Raw genomic sequence first — 5,934 nt, forward strand, 5'->3', positions numbered from 1 at the left:
TTATGTGAGTTATATCTATACATATTTAGTACATCAGAAGTAAAAACTGAAAATTTTAAAAATGTTTTATTTTTAAATTTTAACAATAAACTGATTACATGTTAATATAAACAACATATTAATATACAAATAACCATGTTTTACAAAATTTTAAAAAATAATGAGAAAAGATAACATTGTTTTACCATTTTGTAATTCTCTCTAATGTCTGGCTAAATAGAACTGGATTTTTATTCTGCTCTGAATTCAATCTCGTGTATGCTATATTCCTGAGAGAGTTAGAGTAAAAAAGAAAAATAAAATCTTAGTATTAGGAAAATAGTTTTGACCCAGATTTGCAGACCACACTTTGAGAACTACTTTTGTAGAAGAGGAGAGGAAGGTTTTGTTTTCATAATAGTCTGCTTTGTAATTCCCTGAGCCCTACCTGTTAAATAGGAAAAACAATACTGCTTTATTAAAATCTCTGTTAGGAATATGTGTAATGTGCTTAGAAAAGAAATAAGCAAATTTCAGGCAAGTAATAAATGATAGGTATTATCATAATGATCATTTATTATGGTGATTGTTAAATTCAAAGCCAGGATGAAAACTTATAAATTCAGTGCTCTTTTATTTATTTTTCATTAAATCATTTTTATTATTATTCTATTATAGTTGTTCCAGTTTTCCCCTCTGCCCTCCTCCACCCATCCCACCCCCCAACTCCCACAGTCAGTTCGCACACTGTTTTCCATGTCTGTGAGTCCTTCATCCATGTTTTTTGCCTAGTCCCTTCCCCTTCTTTCCACCATTATCCCCCATCCCCTCTGGTCTTTCAGTCTGTTCCATGTTTCCATGCCAGGCATGTGTCCATGCCTGTGGTTCTGTTTTGTTCACTGTGGTACATTTACACAATGGAATTCTATGCAGCGGAAAGAAAGAAGGAACTCCTACCTTTTGCAACAGCATGGGTGGAACTGGAGAGCATTATGCTAAGTGAAATAAGCCTGTTGGTGAAAGATAAACACCATGTGATCTCACCTATAAGTGGAATCTAATGAACAAAATAAATCCAGTGCTGTTTTCACAGAGGTCACCATGTGGTTTAGAGGCTGTAGGCATGGTTGCAAGGACTTAATGTACACTTTTTGGGAAACTGTCTTTTGAGTCAAGCAAAGCCCCATTTGCCAAAGTGGAACTCTGGATTTGTTGCTATAAATGCTAAAGCCATCTTTGAACACTGAAAGGCCTTAGAGTACTGATAATTTCAAACAACATGGAGGAGAAAGGCCACCCAGAAAGCAGACCAGGGAAAGTATGAGTAGCAAAATGGAACCAATACAACCAATTAATCAACTCAGGGCTCTGGTGTATGGAGAACCCATATGGGCTTGAACCCATATGGGCTTACACCCAGGGCAGAATTGGCCATAATCCTGAAAGGGTTTGGGGGCTGGTAGCCTCAAAAGTGAAGGTTGATGTGATAATGTTTTGTTTTTATTTTCAATACCTTTATTAAGAAATGTCAAAAGTCGATTACAGTTCCATACACAGTTTTACAAAGTTGAAGTGAAGGGGGGTGTAGGGATGCCATCAGTGTGTGTGCTTGCACACAAGGGTGGAAGAGGTCATCCCGTAACTCCCGTCACCCTGTCAGGTAGTGTGGTCCACACCCACGCTTTCCCCCATTTCCACCAGGTCACAGCACGATACCTTGACTTACTTGAAAGAATTTTAATGCATTATCAATACTTGCTAACTATTTCTCCTTTTATTTTGTCATCATCCTTCCATGGAAAAACTGTGCTGTTTAAAGGAAGCACATTTGATCACATTCACTGGTGTTTGTGTTACATTTTCACAAAGCCTGCTTCACAAGCTGTAAAACATTGCAGGTTACATGTTACCATATTACACTTGGGAGAGAGCCCACACACATTGTTATTTTTTACTTAACATTTAACAGAAAAAGGGGGGAATCACTCAATTTAGAAACAAAACACCATGGTCATTCAGTGGAACAGTTAAGGATGGAACACACCTGTCAATTCCACAGAGGTCCTCACAAGCGGCCAATAGTGTGGCCGAGAACGACTGGATGCAGGAACACCAGCACAGTACAGAAAGGGAGCTTCTTGGGGATGGAACATCATACTCTTTTGTCAGGGACATTGCATCAGAGGGGAATTACAGTTTCAAGATAATCAGGGCTGGTAGGTCATTGGCACCCAATGGAAAACAGCAACGGTGTGGTGTGCCTTGGTGAAGGCTTGTGCTGGGTTATCTAAAAGTAGATTTCTGAAGAGATTGTCCAGCAACATCAGAAAGAGCCATCTTCAGAGGAAGGACTCCTTGTTCACCCACATGAGACTGCGTTTCTCATTGAGCTTGCATTCATACTCAATGACAGAGAAGGGGCTTCCCCACTGGCAATGGTCTCTCTTATGGTAATTGTAGAACTTGACTTGCCACACTGTCTCGAAGGTCCCAATGTCAGTGAACGGCATGGTGATCTGGATGGGCTGTTGTTCTCGACTCTGGGTTGGGGCCACACCTTCTGTGTCATACGTGCCCATATACACAATTCTGTCCCCATCAGGCTCTTTTGACTTCAGTTCCAGTGGGACAACCATACCACCAATGGAAATATTCTCGACCTGTAGGGTGCTAGGCTTAATCTTGACCTCTGCCTTGCAGGAGGAGCCAGTGAGCAGCTTGATGGTGTGGTTCTGGCCGAAGTGCTGCCTGTCCACCTTGAAGAAGACCGGGCCATCGTTGGGTGGATGTGCAAAGTGATGGAGAGGCGCACCAGGCCAGGCAGGTCCCCCATGGCAGGAGCGATCTGATGTGATAATGTTGAAAAGTGGAACAGAATGGTCAGAGTACAGACATTGGAGTCATGGCAGGGGTTTGGGTGCTCTCCCCAAATTTTACCTGCTCCCCCACATTCTCTACACTCCTGTGGTTAAGTGGGGACTGACATGACTTGTTTTAGACAATGGACACACAAAAAAGGGATGACTCCAATATATACATTGTGACGTGGCAGTTAGGAGGCATGCAAGATGTTTATTTGATAGGAGTCCAAAATTTAATAGAGGAAAGATAAGCATTTGAAGAAATTTTTAAAAATTGAAATCTTCAGAATCAAATAAACACATGAGTCCTTAGACAAAAAGTATACTCCCAGAATAGGGAGTATCCAAAAAGGATATAGATAATGCACCACACCTAGACATTTCTCACTGAATAGGGACAAAGATTTGAAAGTATGCTTGTGTAACTAAGAGATGAAGAGACAAGAAAAGAATGTCTGCTTTTGCTATTTCTATTCAACATTTTACTGGAGGTTCTGGCTAGGAAAATTGGGCAAGAAAAGAATGAAAAGGCATGCAGGTTGGAAAGGAAAAAGTAAAATTATCTTTACTTACAGATAGCATGAGCTTGTATATTGAAAATTTTAAGGACTCCCCCTCCTCACAAAACCATTAGAGCTAATAAATGAGTTCAGTAAAGTTGCAAGATACAATATGCAAAAATCAATTTTATTTCTATATATGAGCAATGAAAAATCTTAAAATGAAATTAAGAAAACTCTCCATAGCATTAAAAAGATAGAATATTTAGGAATAAATGTAATAAAGTATAAAACTTACTTCAAACTACATAATATCATAAAACTGGTACTGGCATAGGATAGACATATAGATCAATGGAATAGAATTGAAAGTCCAGAAATAAAGGCATACATTTATAGTCCATTGGTTTCCTTTTTATTTTTTTCATGCAATTACAGTTTACATTCAATATTTTGTATTAGTTTCAGATGTAGAACATAGCAGTTAGACAATCATGTACTTTACAGAGCAGTCCCCCTGGTATTTCAAGTACATACCTGGCCCTATATAGTTACTGTGATACTAGGGACTGTATTCCCTGTGCTGTAATTTACATCCCTGTGACTCTTCTGTGACTACCAATTTCTACTTCTTAATCCCTTCACCTCTTTCACCCAGCCCCCCAAACCTCTTCCCCTCTGTCAACTGTCTGTTTTCTGTATTTGTTGTATGAGTCTGTTTCTATTTTGTTTATTTTATTCTTTAGATTCCACATATAAGTGAAACCATATGATATTTGTCTCTCTGTGTCTGATTTATTTCATTTAGCACAATACCCACTAGGCCCATCCATGCTGTCATAAAAAGTAAGATCTTTTTATGGCTGAGTAATATTCCATCGTGTATGTGTATCAGTTGATTTCCAACAAGGGTAGCAAGATCACTCTACAAACCAAGGAGTCACCAGTTTGATTCCCAGTCGGGGCACATGCCTGGGTTGTGGGCCAGGTCCCTGGTACAGGTTCCTAGTACAGGGTGCATGAGAGGCAACCACACATTGATAATCCTTTCCCTCTCATTCTGCTTCTCTTCACCTCTCTCTGAAAATGAATAAATAAAATCTTTTAAAAAATCACTCTATAGGTGAAAAGTATTTTTAACTAATAGGTCTTGGACAACTGGACTGCCACACACAAAAGAATGAATTTGGACCTGTACCTTATATACCATATACAAAAAATTAGCTCAAAATCAATCAAAGACCTACAGGTAAGAACTAAATCTACAACTCTTAGAAGAAAACATAGCACTAAATTTTGTGACCTTGGATTAAACAATATTTTCTTAGATATGACACCTAAAGTACAAGCAACCAAAGATAAAAGTAGATAAATTAGAGTTCACCACAATAGAAAAACTCTATGTTTCAAAAGTTATTAAGAGAAAATGAAAAAATAAAGTGCAGAATGGGAGAAAATATTTGCAAATCATATCTCTGGTAAGAGTCTAGTATCTGAGTCATATGCAAATGAATGAGAATAATATTGACACTGGGTTTTTCATCAGAATCACTGAATGCAAAAAAAATCATTCTAATTGGGAATATGCTAGAAGCATTTTTTTCTAAAACTGGAACAGAAGAAATGCCATGTGTTCTCATAATGAGGAAAATTTATTCCAAATTAATCTATTGATTCAGTGCAATTTCAACTAAAATAACTACAGTGCACTTTTACAGAATTTACTGAGCTAATTCTAAAATTCTGATGGAGAAATTATGGGCCAAAAATAGAAAAGCCATTTTGTAGAAAAAGATCAGGGGAAAGAGATTATTTAACAGTGTAAGATTATTTTCTGTCCAAATAATTTCTATGCAGGAAAAGGTATAAACATTTATTGTTTATAACTAATTTATTTTCTAATTTATTAATCACATGAGTCTAGAATTCATTTAAATATTAATAACATCTGACTGAATATTTATACAGCATGTACATAAACTGATAAATCAAACTTAGGCATTAAACAGATTAAATTTCCCCAAACATTTAAACATTGATTGCAAACTTAATCAAATACTTCTAAACCTTTAATTAGAATCCCTTTGAATATATGAGTCTCTTAAATGCTCTAAATTTTCAAAAAGCTGTCAAAATGCATATGTAGTATAATTACTATAAAACTGATTACTCACCAGAAAGCCAGAATATAAAGTATTTAAACTAGGGTTTTAAAATTATTTATTTTCATTATTATACCTATTTATTACTGGAGTTGCCTTCAAGTGAAGTTTAGTAATATGTCTTTCATACCTTCCTAAATTTTCAACAATTTTTCAGACTCCAAAGGGAAAAGGTGCCATATGATAACAGCCGGGATTACAGAACGTGGATACAGGCTGCTTTGTGGTTGGGTAGGACACATGAAGTTGAGTCATTTTTTATCGTAAAGCTTTTCTTGTTACATCACGAGACTTTCCATTCTCCATCTGCTATATTGATACCAATTATTTTTTATCCTCAAAGACATTTTTTTCATTGTTTTTATTTATTTTTCTGTTTTTTTTTATTGTATCTTTCCTGTTACCATTTATCCCCCTAATACCTTCTTCTGC

General features: G+C 36.7%; 1 pseudogene; it reads right to left on the reverse strand.

Moving 5' to 3' along the window:
• Positions 1-1,481: 1,481 nt before the first annotated feature.
• On the reverse strand, positions 1,482-2,812 carry LOC114500108 (annotated as a pseudogene).
• Between the last annotated feature and the right edge of the window lie 3,122 nt (positions 2,813-5,934).

This window comes from Phyllostomus discolor, chromosome 6, assembly GCF_004126475.2.
Source record: "Phyllostomus discolor isolate MPI-MPIP mPhyDis1 chromosome 6, mPhyDis1.pri.v3, whole genome shotgun sequence".
NCBI lineage: Eukaryota > Metazoa > Chordata > Mammalia > Chiroptera > Phyllostomidae > Phyllostomus > Phyllostomus discolor.